The sequence below is a fragment of the Elephas maximus genome, chromosome 6 (assembly GCF_024166365.1).
Source record: "Elephas maximus indicus isolate mEleMax1 chromosome 6, mEleMax1 primary haplotype, whole genome shotgun sequence".
Classification (NCBI taxonomy): domain Eukaryota; kingdom Metazoa; phylum Chordata; class Mammalia; order Proboscidea; family Elephantidae; genus Elephas; species Elephas maximus.
In genome coordinates, this window is record NC_064824.1 from 55700673 (window position 1) to 55720586 (window position 19914).

The 19914-nt window shown below is 40.9% G+C and overlaps 2 protein-coding genes across 10 annotated transcripts in view; one reads left to right on the top strand and one right to left on the bottom strand.

Annotated features, from left to right (window-relative positions):
* Positions 1–9443, bottom strand: part of CCDC148 (coiled-coil domain containing 148) — a 263194-nt gene extending 253751 nt beyond the window's left edge. For 5 of the 6 annotated variants that reach the window (XM_049888810.1, XM_049888808.1, XM_049888811.1 and 2 more), the window contains exon 1: positions 9361–9443. The gene's annotated coding sequence lies outside the window, so the exon portion shown is untranslated. The remainder of the gene's footprint in view (positions 1–9360) is intronic. The other variant, XM_049888812.1, reaches the window with a different exon arrangement.
* Positions 9444–9998: 555 nt separating this feature from the next.
* Positions 9999–19914, top strand: part of PKP4 (plakophilin 4) — a 312885-nt gene continuing 302969 nt past the window's right edge. For 2 of the 4 annotated variants that reach the window (XM_049888796.1, XM_049888795.1), the window contains exon 1: positions 9999–10159. The gene's annotated coding sequence lies outside the window, so the exon portion shown is untranslated. The other 2 variants (XM_049888800.1, XM_049888797.1) reach the window with 2 other exon arrangements.

A 19914-nucleotide genomic window follows, 5' to 3' on the forward strand; every position in this document is an offset into this window, starting at 1 on the left:
AGTGATTAACATTTTATGACGGTCTATACAGACTGGGAAATCCTAGTGGTGTAGTGGTTAAGCGCCATGGCTGCTAACCAAAAAGTCGGCAGTTCAGATCCACCAGGCGCTCCTTGGAAACTCTATGGGGCAGTTCTACTGTGTCCTATAGGGTTAGTATGAGTCAGAATTGACTCGATGGCAACGGGTTGATTTGTTGGTTGGTCTACAGACTGGGGAAACCCTGGTGGCATAGTGGTTAAGAGCTACAGCTGCTAACCTAAAGGTCAGCAGTTCAAATCTAGCAAGTGCTTCTTGGAAACCCTATGGGGCAGTTCTACTATGTCCTATAGGGTCACTATGAGTTGGAATTGACTTGATGGCAATGGGTTTGGGTTTTTTTGTTATACAGACTGGGTGCAATAATCACCAACATTTACTAAGCAGTTACTATGTGCCAGGCACTATTTACCTATTTTGACTTATTTAATCTTCACAATAATGTTTGGGTAACCCTGTTGTCCCCATCTTGCAGATGCGGAAACTGAGGCCCAAGATCACATAGCTGCTGAGTGGCAGAAGTCAGATATAAACCTAAGCACTCTGACTCCAGAGCCCATGCACATAACCTTGTCATTCTATTCCCTCTCAGTGAAGAGAGACAATTCACAGGCTGTGGCTCTTCAATGGGCTTAGAAACACCTTGACCATGGTATAACAGCTGTTCTCTTATTAAAGTAAGGCAACGTACTAAAGGAACGGAAGGGAAGGCATGGTATGGGTGGGAGTAATAGCAAGAGACAGATCTTGAACAATGAAAAAGAGGTGAAGTAAGGAAGGAGAAAACAAAGAAGGTGGTGGAAACAGACTTAAGGGCTACAGCAAAGTGATAAACATTTTTGGAAAGTTCTTATCAAAGAATCGACTTGATGGCAATGGGTTTGTTTTTGTTTTGTTTTGTTTTGTTTTTTGGTTTTCAGGGAAAAACGAAACGAAGATGTAGAATGAGACCATGCAGTTATTCATTTTATACATGAATTAACCTAGGCTTCAAAAAGATTTTAGCCTGATGGAACAGTAAACACAAGGCCAGAGAGGTTAGGTGCTTTATTCCAACACCTGAGGAAGCAGGCAGAATAGGCAAGGCTAGAACCTAGACCTCCTGGCTTTGAGCTCGGTACTCTCTCACCAACTACATCAAACACAACTGGCCAGTTTTTAAAACATGTAAGTGGTAATCAATAGGTTGCAGCTCAATTTCAAAAACATTTAAAAAATTACAGTGTATACACACTGAAGATTAAACACAAAATACTTCAAGCTATCATGTTCTCATAGTTAAATAATATTGTAAAAGAGCAGAATAGATAAAATAACCCACCCCATTGCTGTTGAATAGATTCCAACTCACAGTGGCCCTATAGGACAGAGTAAAACCGCCCTATAGGGCTTTCGAGGCTATAAATCTTTACAGAAGCAGATGGCCACATCTTTTCCCTCTGGAACAGGTGGTGGGTTCAAACTTCCCACCTTTTGGCAGCTAAGTGCTTTAACCACTATGCCACCAGGGCTCCTACAGAATAAATGCAAGAAGAATTCTTAGCATAACTGCATGATTTTTGTCCTTCTAATATTTTATCCCTACAAAAATTTCAAAATGGAGATTATTGTAGCTTTGGGAAATTTATGCATACACAGTGAAATATAGCAAACACAGTGAAATGCATAGATCTTATTAATTTCTTATTATTAGAGAATTTTGGTGGAAAAAGTCCTAGCCTAGAAGTTACATTACCAGCTTTAATGCTGGATCATAATCTTTAAGGTCTCTCCAACTTTAGAATTCTATAAATTCAGAAAACTGGTAATTGAAATAAACATTAGATTAAAATACTAGATTTAAGTATATTTGATGAATAACTATTATCATATAGCATCTAACATAAGCCTATGAGTAAATTGTTTTTAGTGGCTTCAAAAAAGAGAGGGAAGATTTACAAGAAGATGAAAAAAAATGTTGATGATTAAGTTACCTCTGGTATTTCAAATTATATTAGTTAATAAAGAAAATTTTACCTAATGTTAACAAATATAAGGACAGACACAAAAATAAGAGTTGATGTAAAGGAGATATGAGGAAACCTTTTCTGAAACAAACTGTTAGATACCAAAACCCCCTAGGTTTATGTTAGAAACAAGTACAGTTAGCATACCACACTAAAAGTTCAAAAGCTTACATAGCTTATTTTATTTTTTTTAGTTTTAAAGTTAGTAATTAATGTTGATGAGAAATGGAGCCTCGTTTTCATAGATTTAGGATTAAGACAATGGAAAAATAAGTAACTGACTTTTCTAAGACCAAATCATAAATCATTGAAGACCTATGATCTGAATTAGGTTTTCTATTGACTATAAAAATACACTAATTGTGTGTGAGTAGATTTTTATTTCTTTTGTCAAATTCTCTAATTTATAAAAATTTTCTTGGCTGCCTTTCCACTGTATTTTTGTTATTTATGTTTCGCTTTCACTTCATTTGGATGTGTCAAGAGAAGAATACTTGTCTCAATAGCACCTAGACTTCACTGAGCTTTATCAGGTCTGCTCACAATAATGATCAGTTGTCTTTGATAATGTTAGAGGTTGAAATGTGACTTACTGGAGTCAAATGATCTAATTGATCTTCAAGACAAAGAAAACAGTCAAAGAATAAGATTGGAATATAATCTTCCAAAGACTAATTTCTAGTATCTGGGGTAGACAGAAAAGAAAAAAAAAAAAGGGGAGAAAGAATGAACATTTTACCTAAAGATAGTCTACTATAACTGATGTCTCCAAACATCTTTGATTATACATTTTTATTACTAAACATTTTTGGGGCACATTCACAAAATTTATTTTTATTTGTATAAGTGTAATAAATAAATATTTTAAATTTCATAAGTGTAACATTGAATTAATATATTATGTACAAAAAAAAAAAAAACCTGTTGCCGTAGAGTCGATTCCAACTCATAGCGACCCTAAAGGACAGAGTAAAACTGCCCCATAGGGTTTCCAAGGAGTGCCTGCTGGATTCAAACTGCCAACCTTTTGGTTAGCAGGCATAGCTCTCAACTACTACGCCACTTGGGTTTCCAAATTATAAAACATAGGCACACAAATTCATAAGAACAAGAAAAAAGATAACATTAATATCTTAATTGTAAAGTGTTAATTAATGAAAGGTTAATTTTATTTGTATTAACTTATTAATATCATATTGTTAATTCCAATAAATTTTAGTGAAAACTGTGTGATTGAAAGGAGCCCTGGTGGCACAGTGGTTAAACGTTTGGCTGCTAACCAAAAAGTCACCAGTTCGAATCCACTACCCACTCCTTGGGATCTCTATGGGGCAGTTCTACTCTGTCCTATAGGTTCACTATGAGTCGGAATTGACTAGATGGCAATGGTTTATGTGATTTAAACTGCTTCATTATCTTGAAAGTCTTGGTTTAATTCATGGTAGAAGAAGGATTCAAAATTAGGTTCTAAGGTTTGTTTCTGCCAGGGTTTCAAACCAGTTTGTTGTGGTTTGAACTTCTGTTGAGAATTTGCATTTCTAACAAGATCCCAGAAAATTATATCTAAGAATCTCATTTGGGGCTCTTGTTAAGATGTAGATTCTGATTCAGTATAACTGGGGGGTTGAAATGCAAATTCTCAGCAGGGAACTTCTTAGAAAGGCAAATTCTTAGCAGTAGTTTGAAACAGAATGAACTTGCTTGAGGCCCTGGTTTCTGCCCATATTTGACTTTAAGGGCTATAATACCTGAAATACATGACACAGATTCGAATGGACGAAGTAGAAAATTGGTGTTATGTAGCTAATTTTGATACTCAAATTTCAATTCCATCTACCCAATTATGCACAGGTTGTAATTTAGTCTTTTTTTTCTAGTAAATTTCCATCTTCCCTGATGTCTATTAGAACCCTGTTGTGCAGCAGTTAAGGACTATGGCTGCTAATCAAAGAAAAAAAAAAAAAAAGGTTGGCAGTGAGAATTCACCAGCCACTCCATGGAAACCTTATGGGGCCGTCCTATAGGGTTGCTATGAGTTGGAATCAACTCGATGGCATGGGTTTAGTCTGGTTTTCAGTGATGTCAATTAGTTTTCCTTGCTTAGTTTTTTTTTTTTTTAAACAAATGGTGTTTAACTCCGCTGAAATGTCATTTGGAAGGTTTTCAACTATGTTAGAAAATTGTTTCCAAATTTACTAAGTGTTCAGATATGAGAGTTTTAAGGTGATATGCTTACATCATTTTTTGTTTTATTTTTAATAGATTTATTGAGATATAATTTACATACCACAAAATACATCCATTGTAAGTAAACAGTTCAATAGTCTTTAATAAATACAGAGTTTTACAATCATCACCACTGTTCATGTGGGGTTGTCTCCTTCAGGAGCTATGAATACAGGCACTAGGTAACATGTCTACTATGCACACCAGATGTTTCATGCTTTTCTGATTTTATCGAGTAGTTAAATTCTCATGGAACTCACTGCATTCCAAGAAATAGAGTAACTCGGATGCTTGAGATGGAAAAAAAATTTAGGTAACTTTTATTTAACCTGCTTGGCAAACCTGAGTTTCAATTGCTTTCCCCCACATACAGAGTTTTATAGCTTTAGCTCTAAATATGGTAACTTCATGCCAAAGCGCATGCAGTCAGTCAGTCCTTCTCACACAACCTCCTCCCGCATAATCTGGTAGGAATGAGCTCTGAGGTCTTTCTTTAGAGGCTGCATGGCAAAAACCTCTACTTTTCTTTGCCTTCCATCTTACCTCATTTTTCCATATGGAACCTCTTGTTCCACCTTTTTCTAATTATCTCACAATACTACCTATTTCAATTTTTCATTTTTGGAAGTCAAATTCTTCCAAGGACCAAAAAAGATTAATGCATGTTGACTTTTCTTAGTGTGGGAGGCATTTCAGTAGTCTAAGGTTTCAAGAGGAATCCGTCAGGACTACGATCCTATCCTATCCTCCGGGAAAGAAGGCTCTACACCAGATATCTACACCACAGGTTAGAGCTTGCCATGTGCCACCATAACACACTAAGGCAGAAAATCACCTCTCCAGAGAGGGTATAGTCAGGAAACTTTCAGAAAAGGCTTTAGAGATACTTCTTGAGTGGGCCTCAAAGGGCAGAGAAAGATTTACATACTCAGAGAATGGCGCTAGGGGTGGGGCACAATCAATCCTGAAGCTTCCTAAGCAGAACTGTTATCAAGCCCTTCTATCCTTCTCAGGAGACCCGGTGGTGTAGTGGTTAAGTGTTCAACTACTAACCAAAAGGTCAGCAGTTTGATTTCACCAGCTGTTTCTTGGAAACCCTATAGGGCAGTTCTACTCTGAGTTGGAATACACTAGTTAGCAATGGGTTTGGTTTAGCTTTTGATCCTTCTCAGGCTGCTAACCAAAAGGTCAGCAGTTCAAATCTGCCAGCCACTCCTTGGAAATCCTGTGGGGCAGTTTTACTCTATCCGTGGCATGGCACAGCGGTTAAGAGCTACGGCTGCTAACCAAAAGGTCGGCAGTTCAAATCCACTAGGCACTCCTTGGAAACCGTATAGGGCAGTTCTACCCTGTACTATAGGTTAGCTATGAGTCGGAATCAACTCGATGGCAATGGGTTTATAGTGTCACTATGAATCAGACTCCAAGGCAATTTTTTTTTTAAATCTTTCTCAAGGGAAGAGCCCTGGTGGCACAATGGTTAACCATTTGGCTGCTAATTGAAAAGTCTGTGGTTGGAAACTATCAGCCATTCAGTGGGAGAAAGAGGTGGCAGTTGGCTCCCATAAAGAATACGCCTTGGAAACCCAATGGAGCAGTTCTACTCTGTCCTATAGGGTCGCTATGTGTTGGATCTGACTCAATGGTTAGGTGCTTGGCTGCTAACCGAACCTAAAGGCTGGAGGTTCAAATCCACCCAGTAGCTCCTTGGCAGAAAGACCTGGTGATCTGCTTTCGTACAGATTACAGCCTAGAAAACCCTGTGGGGTAGGGCAGTTCTGCTCTGTCATATGCAGTCAATATGAGGCGAAATCAACTCGATGGCACCTAACAACAGTCCCTTCTCAGGCCCAAACTCATTCCAGTGCTCTCATTCCCTCATTTGCCTCCTGCCTTTGTTTTACCATTCCTCTTTCAAAAAAAAAAAAGGAAAGCAAAACAAAAAAAGCTATCAGTATCAGTGTACTTTTTGGAGCTTTTATCTCCACTGCTCCTACCTCCTCCACAGACACACAAGATTGAGGGGACAGTGTTCCTCCTTCCCTTTTTCCTTTCTGCCTCTGCTATTCTTTTTAAGGAATTTACTATTAATCAATATGGGCTAATATGAAGACAACAAGCATTGGAAAGTTGCAAAGTTTTCATGACCTTGCAAGGTTCAAGTTGACTTCTTGCTATAATGGTAATTGAAAAGTCAGTCGGATTTGTGCTGTTTACTTTTGTTCTTGAGAGCTCACCAAACTACTTCAGTTCTTCTAACTTTGTCCTAGGCTCCATGGTCAGCCCGAACATAAAGGTCCCCCTTCAGACCCCCACTTCCCAGTACCTAGGCTCACCAAGGTATTGTGGTTAGTAGGATAAATGCCCCCTCTCCTCAAGAAGGCCATTAGAATCTCTCTTGACCCTCGGGCTAGGAGACAGAGGTTTCTGCCCTTCACTGGAAATCTGGAATTGGGGTGTTGCAACTTTCAAGCAAAGAGCATTTTTGTAGGTGATAACATTATTGGAAAAATGAGCTAGAACTTTGAGGAGAAAGAGCCCAATCTACAGAATCATTTGAGTTGTATTCAAAGGCCAAAATTACATTGTGGGTTGAAAGAGTAGAAGTTTCAAGAAATTCTTTTCAGACTGCTTTTTGGTGAAAGGAAAGGCCAGTAGATGAAGACAGAGCTAGGATAGAAGGAAGGTGGTTTTACAAAAGGTCACATATTTGTAAGGCTCAGGAAGAAAAATTTGGAGGAGAAGGTGTAACACATGATCTAAGAGAGAAATTATACTCAATGGATCAAAATCTTGAAAGAGGGAGAATGACCTATGTTTAGGAGCAGAAGTGGAGTATGACCTTGGAGGAGAAGGGTACATCTACCCTTCTCTGAGCTAGGAGGGAAGGAGGTGACTATAAAATGTGTGAAAATTAAGACTGAGGTTAAGGAAAGTTAAAACAATAATTTCAATCAAGTATGAAAAAGGATTCCTGATGGCATAAATGGTTAAGTATTCGCCTGCTAATTGAAACATTAGCGGTTCAAACCCACCCAGCAGCTCTGTAGGAGAAAGACCTGGCAATCTGCTCTCATAATGATGATTACAGCCTAGATAATACTATGGGGCAGTTCTAATCTGTCACATTGGGTCACTACGAGTTGAAAATTTACTGTATAGAATCTAAGAGCAGCAATATGAAAAAGATCATTGGTGGAAGGCCTAGTACAGTGGGGGCTTGGGGAGTACAAAAACAGGCCAGGTTTTGTAGAAGTGCCCTGGGTAATGTATAGGAAGTCACCTTACTACAGTGAAAGTGATTTGAGAATTAGTGAGGGACAATCTAAGTCTGGATGGTATGAACTTTTAGTGGAATCAAGTGATTTCTTAACCTTATTCAGCAATGCTTGGTAGTTCAAGAGCATGTTAAAAAAAAAAAAAATTCAACCGAGTATCAAGAAAAAATTAATGTTGACTGACAACTTACTTCAGGGGACATTATTAATGGTGGATTTAATTAACATTTTAATCATTACACAATAAAATACACAATATCAAAATACTCATCAAACAGGTTATCTGAGAAAAATTCAAAAATGATTATTGGAGTAAAAGTTCAATTAACTACTTTGTTTCTTCTTTCTACGCTCACCTAAGTCATGAGAAAAGAGGATACCTGTATTTTTATTTGCATTAGACACATCTTCCATTCAGTTATTAAGATAAAAAAACAAAAATAATTTGTATTCCATCAGTTATCAGAATGTATCTCATTTACAAAAGTTTGCATTTTAATTTTTTTATGATCCAACAAGCACACAAGAATATCCAGAAGAATTCAAAAGCATGAAGAGCTAATTTCCATGATGGCATGAGACAGCACTTCCTAGTCCCTGCTGTTCCCTTCCCAATTCTAGAAAGTTCAGGGAAGAGTTCAGCTATTTCATTCCACAGCCCAACCCTGCAAAGGACTGTCAAATAAGTTCACATTTAACTACAAATTGTGGAGAGATTTTTTTCTTTTTCCAGACAAGGCACTATGTTAACTTTTCTTACTCTATTTTTGTAATCTTCAGTTACAGTAAGATAAAAACCAATAGCAAACCATATAATCCAGGTTAAAATTCAGGGGAGTAGTGAGACGTATGTAGCTTGTACACACATTAATCTGTTCCTTTCAACACAGTATTTGTAATTTCTACAAGCCTATCAGCATTTTCACATAGTATGGTCCCTCCAACATGAGAGGCAGTAACATGAATATTTTACTAAATCTTGTTACTTAAAAGATTAATATAAAAATGGCAAAATGACCAAATGAAGGATCCTAAGAACATCAGTAGCTATGTCCTACAGCAACATAATGCTTAAAAGACTGATAGATTAACGAAGTCCCATCTTTAACAGGTGTTATCTATGAAGTTATTTACAAACAAATAAAACCCAGCTAGTATTGACATACTAGTACAAACTGACTTTAAATGAAAGAAGTAGAGAATTCAGTACTAAAGCTCAAGATTTTTGTGTGTACTGCTTCCATGCTTCGGCTTTTTTTTTTTTTTAACCAAATAGAGAGGTAACCTGGAAAAAAGCCAGAAAATGAAATCCATCAACTGTAATCTATTTCCTTTAAACTCGTGTGAAATCATCAGAAGGCAGGAAGGATTGACTCTGTCACCTGCGTCTTTCTTTTCCCTGCTGTAACCTCTTGGGGGAAAAAGTACACACCTGTCAAGCTTATAGTGCAGAATGCACACACAGACTGATGTTTAGTAAAAATCCTTCAAAAAAGAAAGAAAAAAAAATCCTTCAATGGGGAAGATGAGAGGTTTACATTTGGGAAGCAGAGAACACACTTTCTCATGTACTGATCCTTTGGTATCCACCCTCCAATCCATCATCCTGTTACCTTATCTAACTATCATCCGAAGTAAATTCTCTTCGAGTCTCCTTTGCGTAGCACTGTAAGTTTGAAGACTCAAAATTCTGAGGGAAGATTGGCCCCAGGAAAGGAGGAGTGGTTGGGAAGAACAAGCATAAGTGGAATTCAGGTGGATCAGTGATATTAGCAGGAAGATGCTTTTTAAGGGATGGGGTACAAACTTACCTGGAGAAAAAGCAGAAGCTGCACACAAGTCAAAGGTCAGAGGGCACAACCTCAGGGCCTCCCAAACCCAGGAGAAGTGAAACGCCTGCTCTTGAGTTTCACCGTCAGCGATACCAATAGAGATTTAGTTGCTCCTGCCTTTGACGCCGGAGACAAACCCTACCATGCACCGCTGGGGTTGACACGAGAGCAAAGCAGCACCTTCCACAAATTTCAGAGCCAGGACCGGGGAATTCCCTTGCATTTTTCTCCCCCTACCCCTCCGGCGCCAGAGACCGGAGACACCTTCCTTCATCCCCTTTCCCACTTTGTCCAGGCCCTCTCCGTCTTCATAGCATCGGTCTCTATGGCGACCTGAAACCGCGGTTCCCATTGGCCCGTTCAATATAAGGGCCAGGCCAATGGGGAGGGCTAGGCCTCTCCTTCCGACCAATGGGGCTGACGAGGAGCTGGTCCTGAGACGGCGGCGTGCTGACGTTCCCGGGAGCCCGGGGCTGGCTGGGCAGGCGGGCTGGCGGCTGGGCGGGCGGCAGCAGCCTCTGGGCAGCAGAGGGGGCTCCGGGGCTGAGTGCGCGTCAACGCCGGCCGCGGAGGCGGCAGCATGGGCACGGGGTAGCGGGGCAGGTTGGCCACCGCCGCCGCCGGGGTGGTGGGAGAGCCGCTCCGGGGAGGGGGCGGGAGGGGCGGGCGGCCCCTCGGCCGCGGCACTTTCTTAATTTTTCGGGTGCCGCAGCGGCGACCCCTCGGTGCCGATGTCCCTGGTTCCCGGAGCGACGACGGCCGCTGCCTAACCTGGAAAGTAAGTACGCGGGCTGGCGGGAGGGCGCGGAGACAACTGCCCGCGAGACCCCGGCTCTCGCCCCCACGCGCGGGAGCCGGACCTGCCTGTGAGGGGCGCGGAGGGGCGGGCGCCTCCCTCCCGTTACTCCGTCCCCACCGCCGCGCGGCCGCCTCGGCTTTCCTGCCCCGCCTCGTGTTCGTGCCCGCACTCGCCTGCCTGCTCCCCTCCCCCCGGCAGGCGCGCAAGTTTCACCCTCCATTTGCTTTTCCCGGCGATTACTCTCCCCGGGTCTACCCTACACGCCGCGCGACCCCTCCCCACTTTGGCTTTTTCGGACCCAGAGCCCCCTGCCCCGAACTTGAGCACCATGCCGAGCTTTTCTGGACGCATGTCCGGCGACTTCCCCGTTCCTGCCCGCCTGGTACGCCGCCCTGCACCCCCAGCACCCCAGGGCGTCCGCTTTCCTCAGCCCCCGGGGCCGTCTGCCCGCCCTGGCCCCCTCCTCTCACCCTATGCCCCTGCTGCCTCCACCGTCTCCTGTTTGCCCCCTAGTCCCATACTCCTGTGCCCCCCAAACCCTTCGGTCCAGTGCGCCCCTCTCCGCTCGCCGCGCATCCTCACGCTCCACCCCTCCCGGTTCTCAGTCCTGAGCCTCCCCGGCTAGCCTCCTGCCTTACTGCTTCCTCCTCTCCCTGCCAGGAGTTGAAGCTGAGCTGCGACACCCTCCTAGCAGTTCGGGTGTCTCTGCCCGCCGCTCGGGCAGCCCGGCCCTCTCCCCGTTCGCCCTGCCTGGGGAGCGAGGGGGCGGGCAGCGGAGCCGGGATTTGGCTGCGTGTTGGCGGAGTGCGACAAACAGCGAGCAGCGGCAGTGGAGGCGCCGTGGCGGCCGTGGCCGCTCGGGGCGCAGCAATAGGCAGGTGTGTGTGTCCGGGGGGGACGCGCGCCGCCGGCTCTTCGGCTGGCGACAGATTGTGCAGGAATGCGAGGAATGCACCAGGGGCAGAGTCCACACAGCCCGCCGCGCCTGCAAGGCTGCACTAGCGCCTTACCGGCCCAGCTCTTGCTGCGCAGCCAGAGGTCACCGGAGCATCTTCGGAGCTGGTGAGCCTCGCTCTACTCCTTTCTTTTCCTCGCCTCGCCCCATGCGGCAGAGGGAGCGGTGGGGGTGAAGCGCGGCCGTTCTGCTGGGCTCTAGCTAGCCCTTCGTTTGGGTTTTTTGCTGTATGGGTCTCTAGGACTGTGAATTTGGGTCCGATGGTGGCGTAGCCAAGGTTAGTGATCATTGCACGAGGCTTTCTCCCAAGTTTGGTTTCCAAGGTTTGGATAGTGCCTGCTTTTTACGAGAATTTTCTGAAAACCTGCAGGAACAAGGGGGCCAAAGATTCTTAAGAGTGATGAGGTTGCAGCCAATATATTTTAGCTCTATCAAAAAATGTATGTTAATACTCATGGACGAGCATGTACTGTAAGAGAGATCTTGTATGCATCACTTTGCTGTCATAAGAAATTTAATTTTTTTTCCTTCCCATACTGAGCTGTGTTTAGACCTCGTATAATGCATAATGAATAGAAACAGAGAGGCAGTGTTTGGGCAGCGATGGGACAGATAGAACTGTCTGGTACAGTTAAATTCGGGTGTGTCAGTTACACGGGGGAGGTAACACAGGGACACCACAATCATATCCAGTTCAAGATACAATTTGTGTTAGTGGCGATCGCAGTTATTTCTCTGCTTGTTAGGGTTTGACAGAAGACTAAGTACAGCCCTACAACTTTTAAAGAAGGGTAATACATTTATGTGTAAAATTGATAATAGTGTGCATTTTTGGTCAAATTTCATTTTCCTTAAAGCAGAAAAGCAAAATCTTGGCAGAAGATGCATCTCTAGAATTGTCTCAGATTCTCGTATTTTAGAAAGGAAATTGTAAGTGCTTATCTTTTTGAATGCAGTATATATTGATGTAGAAGAATCTTCATTTCTGGTGCGTGAGAAACAATTATGGAAAATGGCAGCATGATAAGGGGAAGGGCAGATGTCCAACGTAAGTGTTTCTGGAGAAGCATACTAGATGTGATTTTGTTTGACACAGTTTGCTTTGGAGGTTGAGTATACTGTGTTTTTCTGCACTGGGTTATTTTGCATTACATTCAGGAAAATAGTAAGTCAGTTGCCCAACAAATCAGCTGTCTTCTAACACCTACTTTGTGTGAATCAACGGGACTGTAAATTATGTGATGAAAGCTTTTCAATAAAGGACCCAAGAGAAAGGAAAATAGAAAATATACTTTGCATGGAGAAGGGTTGTGTTTTTTGGCTGCTACATTGTTTTTCAGGTATGTTGATAATCAGTGGACCTTCTAATTTGGAGACTTAATTTGTATCCAGTAACATTATGGAGGATATTGGGAAGTACTTGTAAATGCCAACAGGAAACTTTTATTATGTAACAATATCATATTACAGTAGTATTTAACAGTTGCTTATTTGATTTGATTTGAAGATTAGAAGAGAAAAGTAAATTGAGTTTCTCTGCTGCATAAGAAATTGAAATAACCGTTGAAGTATGTAGATATTGTATATACCTGATTGGCTGTGCAGATAGTTTTACCTGCCTCAGAAACCTCAGAAACGTAGCATTAAAAACTTTCCAGCCTATTGCTGTAGGTTAATATTATTTCCTATTTGTTACAGATATTTGAAGACAGGAAGTTTTAAAACTGGTAATCCTCCAAAACTGAAAATAATATAAACTGTGTTTTGACCAAAGCACCTTCTTACTTAACCCCACACCCTACTATTATATAAGAAGAGGGTACTACTGCATTTGGTGTCTTTTATGTTATACTGAAGATTCTAATTTGGGGAAACTTAGTGTCCAATTATCTTGATCCTTACCAATACTGTTTTTTGAGGGAGATAAGAGAGCAGGGGTAGTGATGGAAAGCATAAGAGAAGGGAGGAAGGAAGTAGGGGCACCTGGTATTCAACCACAAAATATATATAAATTATTGCTTGAGTCACATCATTCTGAATAAACTAATTCTATGAGTGGTTCTGACATAATTTGAATTTAAAGAAATTACCACCAAACTCAGTTTAATAAAAACTTCAGCAGTTGTAAGACCTTGAATATTTACTTTGTGTATATTAAATCAGAATTAAAATTTTCTTTTCTGAGCTATACAAATTGGCAAAATTAAAATTTTTGAAATCTCAATCCCTAAAATCTAGTTATTGCCAGTTTTTAAAGTGAGAAATTTCTATGCTGTTGACCAGGGACTGATTTAAGTAGAGAATTTGCATACCCTGGACAATGCCAACTATTTGGTAAGCCTTTTTTCTTTAGCCACGTCTTTTGAAATATTATTTTGAGAGTGCTCTGTAACCTTTTTTTTTTTCTTTATTTCTGTCAGAGGTGACTCCCTTACCTTGCTTAATTCTGAAGTAGATACTGTACCTTCATTCTTAATTGGAAGATCAAGTATAGGTTATTCTAGGGCGTAAATATCCATGGAATTGTATGTCACTTTTGGAAGTTGCCTTCACGCCTTCAGTATACTGGGAGATAATTACTCCTTCAATGTGCGAAATGGCTCTGTAGTGCTCTTCCTGCGAGGATAAATGATTCTTCTGAAGCCTAGCACCAGTAGATTAGATATATTTGGAAAATTAAATAACTATTTCATGGCCAAACCCTAACTGCAAGTAGCTGCAAACAGAGAGAGAGAGGAAGCAAAACCTTAAGGATACATGGATGTAGGGCTTCTTATGCTGCCAATATGTGATGATAGCAGTTAGCTACCCAGGTTGATACCCAGTGATGGCTGGGTCGCTAACTGTTATCAGGGGTCTTTCAGGGTAAGGGAATCAAGCCCTATGTGACAGAGAGCTTACTTACTGATTTCTGTTGAAAAGTTGCACACATTCATATGTTTCTCAAATTGTCATTTTAATAATTCAATGCAAGTACTTTAATTTGGGGGGCTCTCAGTATTATTAAATTGGGGGTATTACAGAATGGTGCTTCTCAATTAAACTTAGAAATACTGTAGACATTCCATTTTTCACTGGCCTAGGTTGTTTTTTTTTCATAAATGACGTTTATTTTTTGTTTGATAACTCAGTAAATGTTGACTATATCACTAATCATTTTATTATTCATAGTCCTGATAACATTATAGTTTATTATGACTCATATATAATGATTTATTGCAGATGATAGAATTTCATCATGGATTAGACTGTAAAATTTTAATACTATAAAATATATAAATTAAAATATGAAAGTGTCTGAAATATATTAAATCATGTTGCCTTGAAGCATTTTTTATGAACTGATTAATGCGATTTGGTGGGTGCCAGTCACTCAAGGCAGACATTGAAACATATAGCTCTGAAAATCCAAAACACATAAATCAAGGGCAGGGAGGGAGGGAGCCAGGGAAACCAGTGATCCTCTTTTCTCAACAGCTGAGGCGTGTTTGACTTCTACAGTTATCTTTTGCAATAGATAAATACAGTGAGTTGTAAATGCCCAAGGGCGTTTATCCTGCTCTTCCCTAATCTGCCCCTTTCCCTGCTCCCAGAATCCCACCAAGCGTCTGTCTGCTTTGAGAGGCACAGAAAGACGCTTTTTAGGGCCCTGAACCCACTTTCATAGGATATAGAAGTTGGTGCCTAGTGTTGCAGATTACGTTTAGAGTGGGTGTAGATTTTTGTTATGAAGATGATGTGTGTGGAAGTGAGGTAAAGTATGTAGTCGAAGTGGGGCTGTCAGGGTACTGTGTAGGCTTTGGGGGCCTGTGCTGGAACTTGTAATGCAGTTTTTCATGGAAACCTATGCCTTATTTACAAATAAACCTTGAAAACACTGTACAGGCAGTGTCTCAAGTTCTACCCATTATAAGTTCTTCCTAAATTGCAAACAGGAGAAGGAGATTGAAACGCACCTTGGGCCAGTAAAATTAGGAGAGCTGTCTCTAAACCATCTTGACAAACCATTTAACATTTGGTCTATAGCTTCCTTCTTCTAAAAATGTAAGGCTTAGTTACGTTAATCTAAGATACATTTCAGCTCAAGGTTCCCATAACCATCAGTGTCTTTTTTTAAGAAAAAAAATTTTACTAAGAAGGCATGTCCGTAATCAATTCCTGTGTCCCCTCCTACCCCAAATCCATAGCAACAAGTAAGTGGGGTTGGTCTTTTGAGACTTTTGAACTTCCTTTACACTCACCTTATATAGCTTTTTTTTTTTTTTAAAGATTATCTTGGGCAGTGAGGGGAAGGGATAAAGCATAACATTTTCAACGTTTTGCTCTCTACCCCCACCCCACTCCAAGATTAACCATGATGATCTTTTTATATAGGGAGCTGTATTAGTTTCCTGGGACTGCTGTAACAAAGCATCACAAATTGAGTGCCTTCTAAGAATAGAAATTTATTGTTTCACAGTTCCGGAGGCAAGTAGTCCAAATTCTAGGTATTGGCAGGGCCATGTTTTCTCCGACTCTAGAGAAATATCCTTTCATGTCTCTACAGGCTTCCAGTAGCCCCATGTGTTCCTTGGCCTGCAGCTGCAGTCTAATTCCGTCTTCACATGGCTGCCTTTTCTTTGTTTGCCCGTGCTTTATTGACTATGCAAAGGGATTCGACTGTGTGGATCATAACACATTATGGATAACATTGTGAAGAATGGAAATTCCAGAACACTTAATTATGCTCATGAGGAACTTGTAGATAGACCAAGAGGCAGTCATTCAAACAGAACAAGAGGATACCATGTGGTTTAAAATCAGGAAAGGTGTGCATCAGGGTTGTATCCTTTCACCATACTTGTTACATCTGTATGCTCAGCAAATAATACAAGAAGCTGGATTATTTGAAGAAGAATGCAGCCTCAGGATTGGGAGAAGACTCATTAGCAATCTGTAGTTGTACTTTTGAGGAGCTTGTACATAGACCAAGAGGCAGTCATTAGAACAGAATAAGGGGATACTGTGTGGTTTAAACTCAGGAAAGGTGTATGTCAGGGTTGTATCCTTTCGCCATACTTATTCAATCTGTATGCTGAGCAAATAATCTGTGAAGCTGGACTATGTGAAGAAGTATGCGGCATCAGGATTGGAGGAAGACTCATTAACAACATGCAATGTGCAGATGGCACAGCCTTGCTTACTGAAAGTGAAAAGGACTTGAAGCACTTGTTGATGAAGATCCAAGACTATAACCATCAGTATGAATTGCACCTCAACATTAAGAAAACAAAAATCTTTACAGCTGGACCAATAAGCCACATTGTGATCAATGGAGAAAAGACTGAAGCTGTCAAGTATTTCATTTTACTTGGATCCACGATCAAAGCCCATGGAAGCAACAGTCAGGAAATCAAATGATGTACTGGACAAATCTGCTGCAAAAGACCTCTTTCAAGTGTTAAAAAGCAAAGATGTCACTTTAAGGACAAAGGTGCGCCTGACCCAAGCAAAACCGTGGTATTTTAATTGCGTCATATGCATGCAAAAACTGGACAGTGAATAAGGAAGACTGAAGAAGAATCGATGCATTTGAGTTATGGTGTTGGCAAGAATATTGAATATACCATGCACTGCCAGAAGAACGAACAAACCTGCTTTGGAAGAAGTACAGCCAGAATGCTCCTTAGAAGCGAGAATAGTGAGATTTGCTTTATGTACTTTAAACATGTTATCAGCAGGAACCATTCCTTGGAGAAGGGCATCATGCTTGGTACTGTAGAGGGCCAGTGAAAAATAGGAAGATCCTCGATGAGATGGATTGACACAGTTGCTGCAACAATGGGCTCAAACATAGCAATGATTGTGAGGATGGCACAGGACTGGGCAGTGTTTCATTCTATTGTCCATATGGTCCCTATGAGTTGGAACTGACTCGAGGGTCCCTAACAACAGCAACTCAGATTAGAATCCACCCTACTCTGTTATGATCTCATGTTAACATAGCTAATAGTATTTTCAAATACCCTATTTTGAAACAAGGTCCTGTTCACAGATACCGAAGGCTAGGACTTAAACGTACTTTTGAGGGGTTGGGACAAGAACAAATTTAATCCATAGTAGGAGGGTTATCACTTCTTGAAGGAGGCAGTATTTAGAAACACTTGAACTGTGCTAACCAACAAAGTATAGGAGGTTTGGGTAAACTTACCTTATTAATTCCCTTGCCCCCCCAAAAAACTCCTTTTGGCTTCAAGTCAATTTCGACTCATAACACCCTAAAGGACAGAGTAGAAGTGCCCCATGAGGTTTCCAAGGCTGTAATCTTTACAGAAGTAGACTGCTACATCTTTCTCCTGTGGGGAGCGGCAGGTGGGTTCAAACTGCCCACCTTTTGGTTAGCAGCTGAGCGCTTAACCACTGTGTAACATAGGCTTCTTCCCTAATAAACAATCATCCTTAAAAGGTGAGGACTGATAGTATTACATTGCAGGAGCCAAAAATGGAAACACCTGCAAAATGTAAAACATGCATTTTAAATATGTATATTGTTGTTGCATCTGTAATTCTAGCAGTAGTCATTTTATAGTGTTTTTGCTAGTCAGGACATGAAGAAAATCCTCTAAAGTGTTAACCATTTATGGAGCAACATGAAGCTTAAGTTAGCTCTTTAAGCTGTCTTTTTTTCTCTGAAATTAGTCAAACGTAAAAAGAATAATATTTGAAATCTGGCAGGAAACTGTGCCAAAGCAAGAAGGACTAGAAGGGACAAGGTTTGGAAAATACTCAACGTAAAGCAACAGAGAGTAGTTTAATAGATATCAAGAGACTGTAGTTCTAGACCTGCCTATGCCACTAAGCAGGAGTGTTTCTCGTGAGCAAGTCATTTAACTCCTTTGGGCTTTCGTTTTCTCATCTACCAAATGAGAGAGTTGGATCAGATACTTTCTAGAATTGTTCTAGTACATATATTTCGTAACTTTAAGAATATCAAGACTTCTCATTCAGTTATTATTTTTTTTTTCTCTTCAGCGAGAATGTGTTGTTTTCTCTTCAATAATTTATTAGGATTTACCGTCTGGAATAAGAGGAGAAAATTGAAATTGTTTACCTGACATTCTCAGGTCCTGAAAATATAAGTATTACAGCTAGACAGCCTTGTGATCCTATACTGGCTGAATCAGTGGTTCAGTATCTGTTGTGTGAGAGTAGTGTAAGGTATTCAAGGAGTGAGGATGCTTGGGGGTCTACACGCAACAATCAGCAGGGACTGAGTGATGGCCACCTCCTTTCGTCGATGCTGTTTACCTCTCAGTTTGCCGCGGCCCTGCCTTCTTGGACTCATTTGTTAAGAACCAGTCCGTTTGAGGCTCAACTCCCGATTGAGATTTAATTTTCCAGAAGTTGGGTACAAACAGAAGGGAAATGTAGGATAATGGTTAGAGGGGACTACTCTGGTTAAAATGAGAAAGACGCACTTACCTTTGAGCCAACTGGTTTGATTTGTCCTCAGAGGAATTAAGTAACTCAGACATCCGTTCCTTGGGAAACATGTTGCTTTGCCATGAATACTTCGTGTTCATAGGAACTCATTGATTCATATCTCATTATAGAATGTAGGTGCTTTTTGTTCAACTCTACCAGTGTTTAGAAATTGTGGTGGAGTCTAACAGGATGATTTTTTAATTTAGGTTTGTGCTCTTCTGTAAAAAATTACTGAAAAGATTTTCTTCTAGACCGCGCTCTCTCTCACAAAGGGAAAAAAGAATCCCTATAGAACTTTAGTATGTATATATCCATAAAACAGTAGTTCAGAAACATTGAGTTTGGTTATATCCCTTTGTTGCAGCCCTGGTGGTGCAGTGGTTAAGAGCTTGGTGGTTAACTAAAAGGTCAGCAGTTCAAATCCACCAGCTGCTCCTTGGAAACGTATGGGGCAGTTGTACTCTATCCCATTGGGTTGCAGTGAGTCGAGTTGGAATCGACTCAGTGGCAATGGGTTTGGTTTTGGTATCCCTTTGCTAATACAGTAAGCACATTATTTTCAAAGGAGAGAAGCGATTATACTAATGTATGCAATATTAAATGAACTTTCAGTGTCATGATCAAAGTAAACACTTGAACAGGCTTTTTAGTTTCCATACCTTTATGATGATTGTAAACACTCATGTAAAATAGAAACCAGTAATAACCACTTTGCAATGAAGTGGATCACATTATCTGACATCTCTTTCCTGGACCGAGTGGGCAATAAGGACCAATCCAGTTAGAAGTAACTTCTTATTCCTGGGTACCACTAGGGGTCAAAGCGAGGGGACTGAAGACAGTGCTTCAGATATCTTTTGGAGTCCTAGTCTGTGTAAGGTATTGTGTTCTGTTTCAGATACCTCTTACTTAAAAAGATAAGTGATTCATTTTAGTTCAGCTCAATCAAAATTTATTAGTCCCCTAATATGTATCAGATTCTACTAGCCCTATGTCCAAAAAGGTGACTTCCCCTACGGAGTTTTGTAGACTGTTGGTTTCGGTATTGGGAGTTTCTAAAGAATCTGTGATTTTACAATCTAGTTGGGAAAGATAAGACACATGAACTGGGAACATTGTCCTTGAAAAGTTTGCTATGTAAATAAACATGTAAAATTGTCCTGCAAGTGTATGGAAGGAAGACTTAATACAAAATCTTGTATTTGGTGAGCTTTAGCTAGTAATACTGCTTTCTTAGGTGTTTCTTACTTAATACATTACTGGTATCTAGATTGACTGTTGGCTTTATTTGGGAAAAACCTGCATCTGATGAGGT